This window comes from Apium graveolens, chromosome 6, assembly GCF_009905375.1.
Source record: "Apium graveolens cultivar Ventura chromosome 6, ASM990537v1, whole genome shotgun sequence".
NCBI classification, from domain to species: Eukaryota; Viridiplantae; Streptophyta; class Magnoliopsida; order Apiales; family Apiaceae; genus Apium; species Apium graveolens.
The window spans coordinates 297,786,488-297,806,455 of record NC_133652.1 but is presented as its reverse complement, the minus strand read 5'-3'; the positions used below and the strand labels follow the sequence as shown (position 1 = coordinate 297,806,455).

The 19,968-nt window shown below is 30.9% G+C and overlaps 3 long non-coding RNA genes across 3 annotated transcripts; 1 reads left to right on the top strand and 2 right to left on the bottom strand.

Annotated features, from left to right (window-relative positions):
• The first annotated feature begins 2,009 nt into the window (after nucleotides 1-2,009).
• LOC141664188 (uncharacterized) lies at nucleotides 2,010-2,945 on the top strand. Its single transcript, XR_012551872.1, has 3 exons — nucleotides 2,010-2,166; nucleotides 2,250-2,309; nucleotides 2,703-2,945. It is a non-coding gene; the product is annotated as an uncharacterized LOC141664188 (long non-coding RNA).
• Nucleotides 2,946-14,759: 11,814 nt separating this feature from the next.
• Nucleotides 14,760-16,388, bottom strand: LOC141668798 (uncharacterized). The gene is made up of 3 exons (XR_012553214.1): nucleotides 16,309-16,388; nucleotides 15,050-15,185; nucleotides 14,760-14,953 (listed from the first exon to the last, which is right to left on the bottom strand). It is a non-coding gene; the product is annotated as an uncharacterized LOC141668798 (long non-coding RNA).
• Nucleotides 16,389-16,391: 3 nt separating this feature from the next.
• LOC141668797 (uncharacterized) lies at nucleotides 16,392-16,994 on the bottom strand. The gene is made up of 3 exons (XR_012553213.1): nucleotides 16,878-16,994; nucleotides 16,675-16,779; nucleotides 16,392-16,539 (listed from the first exon to the last, which is right to left on the bottom strand). It is a non-coding gene; the product is annotated as an uncharacterized LOC141668797 (long non-coding RNA).
• Between the last annotated feature and the right edge of the window lie 2,974 nt (nucleotides 16,995-19,968).

Here is a 19,968-nt window from a genome sequence, read left to right as displayed (position 1 = left end):
ACCAATTAAGTATATTTTAGCTTTATTTCAGCGTGCATCAATCTTTTAAGAATTATCTTTAGTTTAAATCTAATTTTGGTTTTATCTCAAATCAAAATTATACATTATATTAAATTTAATTTTGGTTTTAGTTCACACCACTATTATACTTTATTTTGGTTTTAAATTTAAATTTTTATGCAAGGGGAATTAGTGTTGCATTATATTATTATCGTGTTGCAATATACCCATAATACAATGATTTGTATATCATTGCATTAGAGGTCAAATCCAATGCTCCCACATGCACTCCCATTTTTTTCTTGCATATGTCAAAAATAGGCCATTGCAACACTTTTTGGCCTATCGCCACATTAGAAAACATGATATTTAAGCATTTTTGGCATAGTATTTAAGAAATATAAATTATTATATACCTTTTATTTTGGAAAATAATAAGATATGTTATAATACACTCTAACATAATAACATATGTTATTTATACTGGTGTTATTTCTATTGCTAATTAAAATTTAAAATAAAAAAACCGATTATATAATAAATAAATAATATATGAAAAGAACTTAAAGGGATTTAAAGCTAGTATTAATAAAGCCAAGAAAATATGTTTCCGGTGAAACAAATTCATATTTGAAGTAAGTGACATTTACAAAATTTAAGTCATAAGTTTTATTTGATTTGTCTAGTATTATAAAAAATGATTAACTCAAATATAAAATGTCTTCTATTTATTAAAAAAAGTATAAAATAATTGAGGCCATGAAATAGATTTGCTAAACCACGGCCAGGCCTAGCCCAAAAATCAAACAAAAGTCCAAGAAAAAAAATTATGACTATTTCTAGTACATTCTAGAACCCTGTCCAAAATCCACAACTAAATCTTTCTAGAACATTCAATAATGAGTTATAAAAGAAATCCTCCCCTTCCCTTTTTCCCTTGCACATCATGTACCACTGTTCTTTTGTTGTTCACACCTCCCCTTTTCCCCCTTATATGATATTTAAAATAAATATGGTTGATGTAGCTTTTAATATATCATCATTAGTAAAGTTTTCACATTTTTCTTCTTTAGTTGGAGATTTCTCTTATTGGAGGTTTATGTGAACAAGGTACCCATCTATCACTTATGACCTTATTGATTATTAGAAAAGCTTAATTGTAGTTTTATTTATGCATATAGACCCACACGTATGTGTATAACACATGAATCTGATTATTTTCATTAAAAAAGATTTTTCAACATTTTACCACATCGTTGCAACAACTAGACAATATCTATTAATGGTATGACCAAAGAAACTAGTAGTTATAATTAAGCTCTTAATTTGAGCCCAATTACAATTTTTTATCAATTCTCATATTGGTAGTGTTCTCCTCTATCCAATATTAAAAACAAAATTTGATATGTATTTATTTTCTTTTGGATATGTTGATTAATATTTTATTCCAAAATTTTTACATCTTTTTTGTTCAATATTTACAGTGAAACAATGAAGAAAGTGCTCCTCAATATATTTAGGCAAAGATGACGGGTATCTTACAGGTATTTTACATAATATAATACACTAATGAAAATTTACTTTGTTATTTGGTAACTACTATATCAAAAATATATACGACAAGGTTTTCCACTGTTGTTCAAAAAATTGTATTTCTTAAATCGGTGTCTCAAATACTTTCCCTAAATTTATTACATAAAGTGTCACCTTACTTGGAATATGACCTGAAACCGATGTCTATATCTAATAGTAAATCCTTTTTATTTTTTGTTTTGTTAGCAAGTAGGTGCATTTGTGAATCTGCATTATGGACTGTAGCCTAATTTGTGCCTTAATTATTCAATAATGTTTATGGGCGGGGATAGGCCATATTACCAATTATTATTTCCTTGTACTTATCTCCTTCCTTTTTCGAGGCCAAGGTCTTATTCTAATAATTTAATTCAAAGATAAGTATTAGGTGTCTCTGTTTTTCCCTTGACCTTCACAAAGTTCCATTTTTCCGCGTGTTAAATTTTTGAAAGGTTTTTCATTGGAGTTCTGTTTCAATTGTAGACTTACCGATTCCTTTCTTTTTGAGACATGCACGGAGATTTACACCAGATACTCTTTAAGCCTAATGGACTCCAAGATGGTACAAAGTTGGCTTATTTTGTCAACGGAAAGGTTGTGTATGATTTCTGTTACATTTTATGACGCTTCTGATGGCTTTCTTCTAATTTTATAGCTTAATAAATTTAAGTTTACAGGCTATATGTACGGGCTACAAGCAGGGGAATGGAATAGTCTATAGTCACTACTATAGAAAGGTAAATTTATTTTCTTCATACGGAATTCCAAACTCGGTCAGGGTAATTTCTTTTGTGTTGGTTTCAGACTCACTTCTCTACTCAGTCTGTGCTAATCTAGAGGAACAGTGTTATAATGTTTTTTACGGTTTCAGAGATAATCAAGGACATGGATGTTTCATTACCTATTCTTTATATTTTGGAACATTTACATTTTACTGGTCTATAATGCGCTGCAACAGCCTTTTAGATCATGCCCAAATATAATTAGAGTGTCAATTCCGACCAAGTTTGTTTGAAGGGGTGTGTGCCTTTAAAATTTGTATTTTATTGAAAAGTAACTAATGAAGTCAAATACTTGTCTTTCTACTTGATTCCTTAGTGGGTTTTGATTTATGTTGCTTTTGGGTGCAGCATTGCTTAAATGAATGTTGGCGATACTAATGGTCTCAATATTGCTGGTTGGTGTTTGATGTGAACAAGCTATGGACCTGGTGTTGATATGTAGGAAATGACTTATATATTTAGACTAATTCATGATAGATGGAGTATGTAAGAAGCTGCCCATATTGAAATTTGAATATTGTTTAAATGATCATTAACTTGATAATAATACTTGTTCTTGTTTGGCGCTTGTTAGCTTTTAATTTTTTGGTATTGTAGTATTGTTGGCAAATTTTGACTTATTATTTATTAATTGTTCAGTTTTGGTAATTTGGTTAGTTGGATATGTAAATATAACGTATCACTAAATGGGCAAACTGATGTCTATAATAACAAAATATAAAAGTTAGAATGTTTAATTTTGTGGCTAAAAATGATGTAAATAATGGACAATAACATGGTCCACAGAAATTACAGCCTCATGTTAAAACTAATAGACTACTGTTAAACACTGTTGTCTATTGCGATTTTTGATATCAGTTTGATGTACAAAAACGATGTCTGGAGTGATAATTTACAACGGCTCAAAACAGATATTAAAGAGAGGGACCTTTCTGTATACCCAAGAAGACATTGGTTCATTTTTTTTAACATCGTCTTAAAGTCAATGTCTATTGATGTAATTCTAGTACTGTATCATTTTTATTTTGTGTTTCGTTAACAACTTTTTATTTTTAAAGATTCAGCTACATGTTGTAAAATCTCAATTATTATATAGTTAATTATTAAATAGATTGTAGTGGTTTTATACTATCGAAAAAAATTGTTGACTTATTTTTTGCAAATTGATCGTATTACAAATTTTCTACAGCAAGACCTCAACAAGATACCTGGCACTCAGCAATGAGATAAAATAGTTCATATTATGGTCCTTTTGATGTTTTTGCTTGCTGGCTTATAAATAGTCGCCTACTAATGATGTGCATAAATCTTAGTCTCCTCAGACAGGCTCTAGGTATATGTCTATATATAGTTTCGAATATTACTGATCACTAGGTACTTCGATATTCAAATCCACCGACTTTAATATTTTTAAATTACTTTCTTAAATGAGTGACTCACTTCCTCAAACCACTAACTTTATGCTTTTAACCATTCTAATTAATCAGTTTTAGTGTGACGTTGTTGAATGTATTGGTAGACAAGTAGATAATATCGTATTAAATTATTCTACTGAATTAATTATTTTTGTGTGATGTTATTGAATGTATTTATAGACAAGTAGAACATATCGTGTTCAAAGATTCTCAGTTCAATCTAATCCCCATTCTCAGCTAGTTGCACATATTACGTCCGTCTGGGTGTCACACATTAGCTTGCTCTCAAACACTCACTCCTTGATGAGGTGTAATGGTTTTTAGGTGGAAATTGGCCTCCCATGCTTTATTGTAAGATTGGAGCGAAAGTGATTCTTCGGTGACAAACGTTATTACATTGGTGGTTGTAAAAGACCCTTTTGTCTTGTCGCACGTTATCGCGTCATCTAAGGAGCTGCATAATTTGTCCACTACTAACTGTGATCCAAGGTCAGGCAGGACTACACGCTTAGTTTTAATATATCAATAAGCGGAGGAAAAGAAACTTAGAAGGATTCCCCTAGTAACGGCAAACGAACCGGGAACATCTCATCTTGAAAATTGGGCGGCTAGTCTGGAGAAGACATCCGCCATCACCATTACATATTTTTTTCACGATATATAAGATATTAACTGGTCCAAACAGGTCCATATGAATAAGCTGCAATGGAGCACTTATTAAATTTACACTTTTGCTCTTGTGACTAGACCTCTTCCTCTTTCCTTTTTGACAAGCCTTACAAACTTTCTTATGAGCAAATTCAGATTTGGGATGTCTCTCACTAATTCCTTTTTCACCAATGTGTTGATTGCTTTCTAATTCAGGTGAGAGAGTTTCTTGTGCAAAAGATTACTTTGCTTAGTGGATGCCTCGCTGTAGAAACAATATATTCCATCCCTCTTTGATGAATTCAAATCTGCAACAAACAAACTTCGTTTCCTTGCTCCTTTTAGAGCAACTTCACAATTTTTTTTTGCTATTGATTGAATAATCTTCTTTGTTGAGTATTACTTTGAAACCTTTGTCTGTAAATTGGCGAAACTGATAAGATTCACTCCGAGACCGGGAACTAGTGCTACATCATCAATGACAACATTACCAGAAATCAACTTGCCATATCCCATTATGAATTCTTTGCTGTTATCTATAAAAGTTAGCAATGAGCCAGCCATCTCCTCAAGTTGTGATAACATAACTTTATTACTTGTCATATGCATGGATCATGGAACATCCATTGTCAATGATCCATATGACTCTATTCTTTCTGCCGTGCACAAAATGAGAATTAAGTATATTTAGCTACCCAAGTACTGTTGGGAACTTTCTTCTTTTTCACAGAACTTGCAGAAGTAGATTTTGGACATTTAAAAAGAACATCATTCATAGTTTGATCATCATTATCCTTTATAATTGCAGATCAAAGATTGACTTCCTTGAGATTTCCTCAATATATGCAAAGAGGACCATGAGGTCATGACTTGAGAAATAAAAGTAGTTAAAAGGTTAGTTGGTTATCTCATGTGGTTATTTGTCTTGCTACTGGCTCACACATGCAAGGACGCTGTCATGTCATTTTGTCCGTCCAAAAAATCTATACTATATTATAATAGACTAAAATTTAAAAGTTCGGTACTTGGTGAAATTACTTAATTACCCTTATTTAGTTATTTCAATTCTACTTATTGGGTCGATAAATTCTAATTCTAAGTGATATTGAAGTCAACTTCCTATATTGCTTTACCAATTTTTATATCGAACTCTATATCATTATAATTTATATTAAATTCAACTTCTTCTACCAATTTATATTTTAATTTATATCGATTTCTATAATATTCTAATTTGTTACTTCTGGCTAAATTAATAAGTAAACTAAATATAAATATTGAGATTTAGTTGATATGTCATGTGAATCCGGCTAAGATAAAATAGAAATACTATTAGTCCTCCTAAAAAAATTAAACAAATGAACCCGGGTAAACAAAATAATATATTTTATCTATCCAGGATAAAAAATACATTATACAATTGATTCAAATTAACACAAAACTAAAATAAAAATAAATTCGACCAACAAAAAAATAATACCTACTAATTATTCAGTCTAAAATAAAATTAACTTATTGATTCACACTTAAAAATATTAAAATTAAACTAAAAATAATTAGTTTGATTTGGTCGGTGTATTCTAAAAAAAATAATATAAACCATTGATACGAGATTAATTAAATTAATATTAGACTAAGTATAATTTGTATCCTATTGATGTGAACTAAAAATCAAATTTTAATTAAAACTTAATATATTTTTATAAATACACATAGAATTATCTATAAAACAATATCGTTCAGTAAATAATATTATCTTTTGCAAATATCTTTTATTGAATTACTGTTAATCGATTAAGTAAATAACATGCAAAAATAATATGTTTTAAGGTCCCAACATAATCAAGATATTATATTTTTACCCTCAATAAAATAATAATTTCGTTATAATATCATTTCCCTCTTTACCAATGCTATCACTTTAATTAAGTTTAAATGTTCTAAAAGTTATGAACATATACGTCAAACTAATATAATTATTATGAAGTCATATCATTTAAAATTTTAAATGAACAAAATTCAAAATTGAATTCAGTTTTTTTATAAAATATATAATATTAAAAAAATGTCGCATCCTTACATTGCACTGTTTTTAATCTAGTAAAAAACTAAAAGAGTCATAAACAAAAAAAAATTTTTTGATAACTATAAATGACTTTCGCATTATTGGCTCATTACAAAAAAGGAAATAAGTAGGATTAGCCTTATTTTCATCCAAAATATTAGTCATAACCCACTAAGTTAGTAAGTGGGAAATAAGCATTTTTCTTGTACTATTTATATCACAAGACTTAAACTATAAGATCATATTCTTTTTATGTTGTCTCCTCCGAGATGAAAGTGATCAAATCGGTACACACCCAAAAAGAAGGGTGAAATTTGTGAATTATTCATCAATTTGTTATATTTACTTGTGAATTTACATGGAATACAAGGTGAAAATGAATTCAAGGATCTTGGAAGAAGCTAACATAAGGACTGTGTGTGTCACCATAAATTATAAAATTCTAATATTTTAAGAAATTTTTTAACAATTAACAATGTTTATTTTATAAAAATTATCCGAATTTTAATTTTCATAATAAAAACTACGTAATATATGCATTAAATTTAAAAATTGACACTTCTAAATTCAACTGACTGCAGTCGTATTTAGCCTTGTCACGTCAGCGATCCGCGTGATTCACAAACAGTAGAGATAATCCAACGGTTGGTATTATATTTTATAAAACAACTAAAAATCCTCCTATCTATTCACTTATTTTAAATAAGTCAATAGAAAAATAATTATAAACTAACACATTAATTCTATTTTATTTTATTCCCTTATCCTATCCTATTAACTACAAATCCCCGACAAAGAAAATGAGAATCTACACAACCCACCACCACAATTCACCGCGGGCGAACACCTCACCTCACCGCCAATCTCCGGTGGCAACACCCTCCCATTCACAAACAACAACCTCGCATTACTCTCACCACTGTAATTCCCATGCCCTAGGTCACCTATACCATCCACATAAAAAATCACATCACTGAATCTGCATTCAACCTCGAGAAACTCCTCGTCACTACAAAGCCTTCCCCACCAACTCCTCCTCCGTATAAGAAGACTCTCGACAACAGTTTTTGTGCCTCTCTTGTTTGATTTCACAGCTTGGGGGGGGGGACGAGATCTAGAGTGATGGAGATTAGAGAAAGAAATGAGGGGGAAGAGAGAGAGAGAGATCAGCCGTTGTGGTGTGTCCCAACCGTCTGTTTCCAGCCGGTGACGACCACCGCCCACGATGAAGAAGAAAGATGATGATGGTGATTGGTGATGTCTATGTTTCTTTTACTTATGCTCAATCTCTATGTTTATTTTCATCTATTTTACTCTTTTTTGTATTGTTTTGTGCTAAATTAATAATCTTTTTTTGATTTTTATTATCCCCTTTTAGTAGTACATCAATTGTATTTGAGTACTATTTAGTATTAATTGTAGTTGTAGAAGTAGTAACTGATGAAAAATTGTTTATTATGATGAAAACACGAATATAACAGGACACAAGAGTTGCCGGATTTTTTGAAACTCACCGGAATCTCAGAATTTTCCGGTGAGATTTTTTTTTTAAAACTGGTGCTTGTTAATTCGACCGCATTCGGTCGAATTTAAAATAATATTTTAACCCATATACGGTTGAATTTATATTTTAGGCGGACTTTTCGAAAAATTTTAAAAATTCAATTTTCTAGTCGGGATTTTAGAATTGAAATTGAAAAATCAAATTAAACTGAATACGGTGGTTTCAAGCGGTTGTATTTAATCAGTTATATTTAGCCGTTCGTTTAACCAGTTGTATTTATTGTAAATACGACCGGTCTACTAAATATGCCTCGAGCATTTTCAATCGGCTAAAAAATCGGTTGTATTTAGTTATATATAACTGAATTCAGTTTTATTTAACTAACTACAACCGTTTTTGGGCGGTTGTATTTAGGTGTTTTTTTTGTAGTGATTATATGTGCATAATTGTATATTTGCTCTTGATTGAAGACATATACATATAATTATACACATAAAAATATATACATACACACATATATATATTAAATATATTTGTGATGTCATGTCTAATATGATTTGTGTTTAGTTTTCAGATCTTACTTAAACAGGACAAATCAGTACTTAACTGGAAATCAGTACTTATACTGAAGTCAGAACTTAAGATATCAGAACTTAAGTTGTCAGAACATAAGTTATCATGAAATATTTGTCAAGAGATAATATCAGGACTTAAGGAGACTTTCAGATAAGAAAGGAGGCTGATTGAAAGGAAAGAAGATCAAGACAAATAGAAGAATAGATATGCATGAAGAAGGAATTCTATGAAGAATAGAATACTTGGAAGAAAAGATAACTGATTGATATATTTTAGGAAGCAGAATTATATTCGATATCAATTAGAACATTATCCTGTAACTGTGTTGTATATAAATACAGACGTAGGGTTTACACTATATGTGTTATCATAATCGTAATTATTATTCACTGTAACCCTAGCACCTCTCGTGATAATTTGTTCATCACTGAGAGAGGACAATTCTCTATTGTAACATAGTTTATTGTGTTGAATAAAATCTGTGTTCAGTTACTTGTGTTCTTAATTTGATTTGATTGTGTTAAACACTGTATTCAACCCCATTCTACAGTGTGTGTGACCTAACAATATATATTTATATATATGTAGTTTAAGTAAAATAATGTTCTTATCTCTAAAATTAGTTTAAAAAATATATATGTTTGTATGTAGATGTCGATCAATGATCGGAGTTAGATGTCAAAATAATGAGAGGTTGGTTGAAGGTTTATAGAAATGTCCTTGTAATGATTTAGAAATGGTAGTTGGGAGACTATTGATAATGTTAGATATCATTTAATACCTAATGGCATTTGTGTGGGTCATAAAGTTTGGACATGTTATGGTGAGTCACTATTAAAATGATAAAATAGAAAATCATGTCATGTCGAAATAGTGATTGGACAACCGGTAGATATGGGTGCCATGTTAAGAGATGTTTGGGCTCAAAATTTTAGTGGTACCCTTGATATAATGGTAATACTAGTAATGCTAGTAATAGTGGAGTAGAAGAGTCTACAATATGAAAGCTTTTGAATTCTATAAGGAAGTTGATAAATGTGGAACACCCATTTATCTGAAAAAACTCTAATTACACAAAATTATCCTTCTCTAAGAGGTTCTTACATTATAAAAGTGCATCACGTTATAGCAAGAAGTCATTCAATTTGTTACTTGAGATGATTAGAAACGCTCTTCCTTCAAAACATGCAATGCCAAGTAGTTACTATGAGGTGAAGAAAACGATAAAGGAATTGAAGTTGTCTTATCATAAAATAGATGCATGTAAAAACAATTGATCTAATGAAACACTTGGTTTTGCACTTAGCCGAAGATTGTTGATTCAGGGGACCCGTTCACTATCGATGGATGTATCCTTCCAAACGATTATTGAAATTTATGGAAGATTAGATAAAGAATAAGGTGCAGGTGGACGGTTCGATTTTAGAATAATATATTGTGGAAGAAACCGCTAAATTTTGTTCATTTTACTTAGGAATCAATTATGGACATGGTCCATAATACCGTGCGCCACAATAAAGTTGTAGTTGAAAAATAAGATGAGTATATTTTAGAAGTTTTTAGATATCCAATTGAGTCTTTAGAAAAATACGGAGTTTGATACTGAGACAATAAGGAACACTTTGTTGTGTAATATTATATCTTTTTGAACATATCGAAGGTTCAACCGTATATTAGGTATATTTTATTTATGAAAAAATTTTAAATTCTTCTAGTTGACCTTTCATTCTAAATGTGTGACAAAACTTTCAAGGAATCACAGAGTTGAAGTTGAATAGAACTTTTGCTTCTTTTCATCTTCATATTTAAGAGATTAAGCCTTTGATATAGAAGCCATTCTAAGACCTCCTTTGTTGAATAGAACTTTGGCTTATTTCATCACAGAGTTGAGTATTTCCTCTCCTTCGATAAAACTTTCTCATTCTATTCTTAATATTCCTGATTCCATCTTCTATTTTCTAAAACTTTACAGCTTGTTTGGATATTTTAATGAAGCTTTCAATTTTTTTAATTAGCATTCCTTCAAATATGCATTTCGATCCTTGTGATATATTTTAAGTGAGCTAAGTTTTTTTATTAAAATATTTCATTTCTTCTCTGAATTTTGTTATTGTTCCCTTCAATTTGTATTATATCTTCCTTGAGAGTACAAATAACTTTAATACTTGCGCTTGAGTTCTTTTCAGCCATGCAATCAGAATTGACATTTTGAAAATGAATATTCTGTTTCTCGAGCTCATTATTCTCGTTCTTTAATTCCATGAGTTCAATCATAGATAGATAATTCTTTTCCTCCGTGGGTACCTCATATAATATAATATAATTAGTAGGTATTTAGGAACTAAAAGAGTTTACCTCACTACTAGTATCTGAGCCAATATAACCAATTTTACTTGAGCCTTCAAGACCCACAAGATCTAGATTGACCACCTCTACCCTTGAATCATCAGAATATGAATCTTCATCATCTTCATTTCAAGTGAGGAGTGCCTTAGATTTCTTTTTATCTCTGAAAGTAGTTTGCTGCTTAGATTACTTAGATTTTTTTAAGTATATAGCAATCCCTTTTGAAGTACCCATTTTGACACATTCATTACATGCATCTTCCATTATTATTTCTTTGCAATGAAAGATTATCCTTTATCTCTATTTTTTTTAGAATCAACTTTTTTATTTTCCTTGATATTAGAGCTATTTCTTTATTTAATTATGGTTAGTATGCAAATCTAGATTCTTCATTTATTCCATAGGAGCCATTACACGTTCAGTTTTCCTTTCATCAATTTTTGTTTCAAATTGTATAGATTAGAAAATATAATTAGATGATCTATGTTATCAATATTTACAGGAGTAGTGTTTGATTGATAAATAAATGACACTGTACTTAGAACTTTAATGTTGATTTCTTCTTAGTGAATTTTCTTGCCCAATATTTGAAATTGTTGATATTGTTTTGAAACCTTGTTTGACTTTCCTTGATAGGTTCTCCTTCCTCAAGCTTGAACTTTTTGAATTTAGTCATAAATCCACCAAGCATCACCTTTCTCAATGATTTGAATCCCTCATGATTTATCTCTAGAGCATCCCAAATTTGTTTAACTGATCTCCTTGCTCTTCCATTATAGACACGCTTCAATAGATCATCACGAGTAAGTGCATCAATATCCTTGGTATTTATTAACTCCAGTGAAAATACATATTCACAAAATGGTTTTTCAATAAATCAGTCAACCAATGATTAATACTTCTTTGTTACAAAAATGTTATTATACTAAAACTCTGATACAAATTAAAATACATACTTACTGGGTGAATAGTCGTTATAATTAACTAACACTACTAGAAATATGCCCTTAGATATCAGTTATAAACCGATGTATCTTTTTTTTCAAAACGATGTCTTCGCATGTGTAGAGAAAGGTCAGGGTCTTTAACATCGGTTTTTAGCCGATGTTAAAGATATAAATAGACAACAGTTTTCTTAAAAAAATAATGTATAATTAACCCTTATTTTTAATGACATGTTAAAACTAGATTATGAAAAATTGTAATTAGCAGGTTAAGAAGCACTATAAACATATAACAAGGATGACATGAAACTAATAGACATCATATTCTTAATAGAAATAATGTCTTACTTTGTATAGTACATCAGTTGCTACATTGAACCGATGTTAAATACGGTATATCACACCAGTTTCACGTATGTAAGAGATGTTAAATATGGAATATCACATCGGTTTTACTTAGGTTAGATATGTGAAAGTCCCTATTTACATCATTTTCCTGTCAAAATTGTTGTGTTTTGTTTATTTTTGACAACAATTGGTTAATAATTAAATAATGTTATATCTATCAAAGATTCATCATACTCTTTAATTGAAATAAAACCTATATCAATAAAAAATAATCTTAAACAAGAACAAAAATATATGAAAAAACTTATATGCCAACATTCAATCAATATATTTATATATATGCATCTACATAAACATTAAAAACTATCTAGTTACAACCATATTCCTAACCTATGTAGCTCACTAAAGCATAATCATATATTTAAGAAGTAGAACTTGCTAGTGGTAGTGAACTAATCTGGTAGACATCCATGTTTGGCAAAAGGGCATCAGAACTGCGGTTGATACCTGAAATTAAAATCATACATCGATCAAATTTTTGTTTACTGCCAGAGTGAAGTTTTTTAGAAGTTAATTTCCATTTACTATCTCACTTTGTATTCACGATAGGAGCCAACAATCCATAAAATAAAGATACCTGAACAGTTGGATGTAATATTTAATATGCCTAACAGGATTTGTGTTAATACACCCAACAAGATTTGCCTACATAATAGGTAAATCCATAAGGTTCTGAAAAATAACAAAGCCTCTCTTCATATGACTTCATTTACTTATGAATTCTATAACATCCATAGTCCCTATCTGAACATTTTGAATAATAGTGTACACTACACTACCCATTTTTTTAATTTGATAACTTAGATATCTAAGACACATTATGGAACATACTAAAACAATCACAACATTATCAATTACAAAAATTTAAAGCGTAAACCTCGCAACAGTTTTTGAGATTCAGCATGGAATTGTTCTAGATAGGCTTTTCTCTCCTACAATTAAGAAACGAGAATAATCAACAAACCAAGTCAATTAAATAAACCAACTCGAAACCAAAACAAATTCACATCAAAATATACCTTGTATTTCCTCCTTTTATTCGAAGCTTTTTTCCTTCAATTTCCCATCCTCGGATGAACCCTTCACCCTCTTCTTCTCTTTCTTCTCACTACTAATCAACTTAGTAATCAATTACTAATCTTCTTCTTCTCTCTTTCATCCGAAGCCTTTTCCTAAAATTAAGAAACATTAAGACTTTCAAAATGAAGGTAAGCAAAGGAATTGTAAATCCACATATTAAAGACCAGATAAGAAACATTAAGACTTCTCATTTTCAGGACTTGAGTGTGTACTCAATCCTTTAACTCCTTTTGTTATAGAAGCGTCTAAACTACTCTTTACAGTCTTAAAACTTGCATCTACTTTGGCATCCAGTTTGACTTTGTCTGATAAATTATCTTCCCCTCCAGCTTCAGTAGAAACCTTATTGGGATCAGTGCCCACCATAGGATTTGTTAGGGAATCATCATTTTTAGTAGAATAACAATTATCATTCAAAAGAGAGATTTTGCATGACAAAACACAGAAACAATCATATAACAAGCAAACGAAGCAAATATACTAATATAAACAACATTTTCATAATTACGTTTTTGAAACCTTAAGCTTCCTTTCTCTAATCTTCTCCAAAAGCGAGGATATGGGTTTTGCATAACAGGAACATGTTTAAATCCAGCCCTAGTAATTTCTATTATAACAAATCGTAGAGAGACAAGAATCAGTGACAACACTCCTTTCTCCCTCCCATTAATAATAGCAATAATAGCAGGATATTGATTAGTTATTCACCAAAACCACATTACCCTTCCCCATCTGCATTGATCAAGTTCTAATAATCATCCTAACAACAATGTTATTGCCCGTCCCACTACAACATATTTGCAATCATACAACTGTTTTTTTGCCGTTGTGTGACAGGTAGAGTTTCCGTTGTCTATCCAACACTTGTGTGATCGAATGTTGGACAACGGTTGTTTATACACTTATAATAAGCGAGATTCAACAACGTTTTTTAATAATGGTTATAATCAAGAATTCACAACGGGTACTCTATATTAACCATTGTTAGGAAATTCTTTAAACAACCGCTTCTTTATTCAACTGTTGTCTACTTAACTTAACAACAATGGTTTTGTAGAAAAACCATTGTTGTTAACTTATTCGATATTTTCATAAACAACAGTTTATAAACTTCTTTTAACTCGTTAAAACCGTTGTCATGAATGTTTTTTGTTTAAAAGACAATGGTGTAAATGATTTAAACCATTGCAAAGAATATCCAAAGACAACAGTTTTTTTTTAAAAAAAAATATGTGCAATGAAAATACAACGGTTTTCATCATTTTTAAGTGGTTTTCACACAACTGTTTACAAATTAAACTCATTATTTAAAATAAATCAATTTTAAAATAAAATGATATTATATTAATTTAATTGTTATTTAAAAATTAAGATTAAATTTATAATACAAAGGTTCTCTACAAAAATTACAACTATAACTTCAAATCTATTTCTAAACATTCTCATTAAGGTACACAATAACTAATTTGTATACGTATTCCTATTTAGATTAATGTGCAGAGCTGCATGCATTCCAACTGCAAAACCCTACTCAGTGGCATGAATAACAAGGCCTTTTACAGCACCAAGTGCAATCTTCAATCTCGTCAACCAGGGCAATGAAACAGAGTATCCTGCACATATTATTAACAACGCAAATTTTAGCTCATTAGTAGCATTTTGATCAGAAGATCTATAACTTAATCACGCATTATGTTACATTAACTCACTTCCAAACAAATGGTTTTCGAGGTTGCCTTGTGCGATGTATTCGTAAACAAGAAGCCTATTTTCATCCTGGCAACAATAGCCTAACAACTTCAAAAGATGTGGATGTGCTAATTTTACAAGAAATATAACTTCAGCCTGCAACACATCATATTTAACCAACTTTAAGCAAACAAATCTTTTGAATGTCGAATAAGGCAGCAGCTAAAGAATGTAAAATGCTCACCAGCCATTCTCTATGACCCTGTCTTGAATTCAAAACCAAACAAGCAAGTTTTTATTTCATCCTCACACTAACTAAGAAGGAATATTTTATCGCATTCACGTTACAGCATGAAAAAGCCCGTACTTGTGCTTTACTCTAAATTCATGTATCCTACACACTTACGCAGGTCCTTATTGGAGTTTTGTGTCTATATTAACTGGACTCTAGTCACTCTACCACAAAATCTAGCTGTTTGTAGTGGCTTGCTTGACTAGTTGACTACCCCCACACAGAGACTTGAGAGGTGTGGGCTATGTGAGTCAAGATTGGCTTATAAAATAGTATTCATTTTTTTATGGACATGGCTCACCAATGAGAAAAGGCAAAGGCAAAGCCCTGGCCTGTTAACAGCAGGAACAAGACCAGCCCAACATTGTAAATTCAAATTCCAGACAAATTTTTTTTTATAGCTACTAAGAAATGACAATTGTCAGCATCAGACATGGTAGCTAAACCAGAAGTTCCTTATCATTTGAGCTTGCTTTTTTTCTATACCCAAAGAATAGTGCAGAAATTTCTTTATTTAAACATAAAAGAGTGGTAGCAAGACTTACCTGTCTGTTATTTGTATATCAATGTCCGAACTCCGAATCACTGAAAGTCTTGCAACAAAATAGTTCCTAAGTCATGAAATTTTATAACCAAATTGTTCATTTTTATAAGATTTTAACGCTAGATAAGCCCTGTGTCAACATATGCAGGGCCAGGTACAAGGACATTTACAATTTTCACCATAAAGAATGTAAAATGCTCACCAGCCATTCTCATGCATACCGACTACATACTATATAAACATTCAAAATTCTAGAAAAATACACTAGGAAACACCAAAAAATCCAAACTTTAAATTCTGTTTGTCAGAATACTACTACATAAACCAACATTCACTAAAAAAAACAAAATTCCCTAAAAACATAAATCCAATTCACCTGATTAGTACATAAACATGATCCCATACATATTGGCATTAAAAAATTAAAGGGGGACGAAACATACTTGTAAGAACAAGAAGAACAAAATTCATTGTTTACTGTATGGCCAATACCAATTCCTCCAATACCACAACTAACTTTCTGAAATCACACAAATCACAAATAGGGGTCAGCAAGATTCATCAAGAATTCAAAAAGGTATATCAAAAATCCAACAATTAACATAAAATATGAAACAGGATAGGAAACTGAAGAGTTTCTTGAATGACCGGCGATGAAGATTCCTGTTACATGACTACAAATATAAGGGGTTTAGTAGACTAAAAGCTAATACTGATGACTAATGTGACTTTTTATGAAGCAAATGAATAGGAGTAATGATACTGTACCATAGAAGCAGGAAGATTGAAAAACATAAGGAACAACTAACCTCATAGATTACTTTCTTATTGACTGGTGCAGTGTTGTCACCAAGAAGCCACTCACTAGTTATTTTCAGTTTTAAGAACCCGCCCTCACTTTCGTCATCTACGGACTATAAAACTAGAATCACTCAGCAATTGCAAGATAAGCTGGAAATTATAACTCAACAATAATAATAAGAAATAAAAAAGAGGGTAACAAGTTTCAGACCTCCTGGTACAGTTGTGACGAGTGAGAACGCAATTGAGTTTTGACATTGACAGTGTGTTTGACATCCCTGAGCCAGAGACTATCGATAATCTTAGTAACAAAATCTCCATTCTCTCTATCCTTAATAAAATCATGAAAAACATCATCATTTTCAACTTCAGCTACTGAGATGGGGATTTTGTTGGAAAGAGATGAAGTAACAAAACGAGGAAGGGGGGTGGTCACATAAGTGGTGGAACAACAACTACTCATATTCATTCCCCCGAATGCCTTTCTCTTTGATTTTTATTCAATTATTAATCTGCAAGTTGGGAATAGAAGTTGTTCCCATGGAGTAAATTAAGCACAACAAACATAGAACCTAACCTTGCAAATGATAAACAGCTACTCATCAGTCATGCCGTGAGCTTGAAAGGTCAAATCACAACTCCAAAAAATATTCCTCAAAATTGTCGCTTTGAACTTGAAAATCAAGGAGATTAGAAATTCCAACCTTCATTTTTCTACTTGAGAAGCTGAATTCATATGCAATTTTGTTAAAGAGAAACAAGATTGGGTGAGGGAGATGGTTAGGGTTTGAAAACTCAAAAACGTAAACCCATCATAATACACACTTAATCCATGTGATTTTAAGCAAAACCAGGTAGAGAGAGGAGAGAGAAGAGTCGTGGGAGAGAGATGGAAGAGTATGAGACAAGCAGGAGAAGAAGAGGAGAAGAGGAGAAAAAGAGGGGTCGGATCTAAGAAAGGGGAAGGGGAGAGGTAGGGGAAATGAAAATTAGAAGGAAGGGGAAATCAAAATTAAAGGGTGAAAACCAAAAATTGTGTGAAAATGAAAAAAATTATAAAATATTTATTTATTTATATATTATAATTAAATACTTATTTGTATTTTACTTTATATTAATAGAATAATTTTTATTTTAAATAATTTCATATAATTTTTTATATAAAATTATTTGAAACAAATTTGAAAATTCTAAATTATTTTTCTACATAACTAAAGTTAATATATATTAACATTTTGCAAGATGACCCTAAAATCATTTTTTAAGAAATTAATTAATTAATCAAGAAATAGTCTTATTTTTTTGAGTTGCACTTCTATTCGATTTTCAACAAAAAATCATACAAGATAAATTTAAAATTTTTTGAATAATTCTTTTTATGATTACAATCGATATATCTCAATACAGTTGGATCTTTGAAAATATCATTTAAGAAAATTACCATGTTCATAAAAAAAATCTTGTAGTCAGGAGTAGAATTTCCTATAATTTTAATATAGTTGGATTTCAAGTTTTTTAATAATTTTTTCATATGACTAAAATTAATATATCTTAACATCCGTACGATTGGATCGTCGAAAAAATCATTTTAGAAATTAATCTTGTAAATCGGGAACGAGTCTCGTTGTTGGGAGGGGTAATTTTACAGGATTATTTTAATCCTGACATGCAAGATGAATATCAAATTTTTTAATAATTTTTTCATATGACTAAAATTGATATATTTTAAGATCCGTACGGTTGGATCGTCCAAAAAATCATTTGAAAAATTTATTTCGTTAATCGGCAACGAATATTGTTTTAGGGAGTTGTACTTTTACCTCATTTTCCTTAAAAACTCAAACAAGATAAATTTTTAATTTTTTTATTATTTTTTTACATGGTTAAAATCAATATATTTTAACATCCTTACACAACGGTTTCTGCAAAATACCGTTGTGTGATAAATTCTCACAATCGACGGTTCTCATTCTTTCAACTAAATAATCCAAGTAAAATCAATCAACGACTCTCATTTCGCCAACTCAGCGATCCAAGTGAAATAATTTCCACAAATCAGGTGGTGCCATGATTTCTTGTAAACAGACGACAGTTATTCTGTCAAAATTGTAAAACTGTTGTATGATGCTTCTCTGTTGACTCCTTTATACAACAGACTCCGTAAATCGTTGTTTATATGTATATTTTGTAACAACTATTTTTTCAAATTAGTCCAAAACTATTGTCCGAGATTACAATAAGTTAGCTTATTAACAACGGTTTTGGACTGTTATGTTAAAGATCTATGACAACAATGCAATTTAAGAACTGTTGTCTACCTCGATAAGAGGATGCCACAGAGACAAGTCTTTCGAAAAACTGCCATAACCGTTGTTCTACATGTTATCTAACAACAGTTATTCGTGGAAAAAAAATTCTCCGTCGTCTCCTAATTTGGGGCAACGGTCTTTTGGTCGACCGTTGTTTCATAGGTGTTGTGTGATTGCAAATTTCTTGTAGTGTCCCCATCCCCCTTGTCAACAAAGATCATGGCTTCAAAACCACACTACCGCTTCTTTTTTAATTTGATAACTCAGATATCTAAGACATATTATGGACATACTAAAAGACACAGAACGTTATCAAGTACATAAATTTAAAGTATAAACCTCGCAACAATCTTTGAAATTCGGCATGGAGTTGCTCTAGATAGGCTATTATTTCCTACAATTATTAAACAAGAACAAACAACAAACTAAACCAACTAAATAAATCAAACTCAAAACCAAAACATATTCACATCAAAATATACCTTCTCTTCCCTCTTATTCGAAGCCTTTTCTTTTGATTTCCCGTCCTTAGAAAAACCTTTAACTCTCTTCTTCTTTTTTTTCTCACTACTCTCATCTTCACTGATCCGCTTCTTCTCAGACTTACTAACCTTCACCTTTCCCTCCTTCCCATCTCCCTTATCCGCACCTCTATAATTCTCATCATCAAAATCCAAAACTCTCTTAGTCATTTTCCGTACTTCTTCATCCACACCAAAAATATCCCCATTAGGCAAAATAAAGCCAGGACTAAAAAGACAAAAAATAATGAATAAATGAAGGTGAGTAGATAAGAAAAATCAAGAAAATTGGGTAGACATGAGTGAAGGGTTTCGAGCACATAAACGCAACGGAAACAGTATAAAAATGTAAAAAAAAAATTTGAAACCCATTGCAGGATCCATGCGAAAAACATATATTTAATTCGTATATCAGATTGTTTACCTTAACAAGCTTTACCAATTGGTTGACTAATGGAGTTCCAAAGCTTTT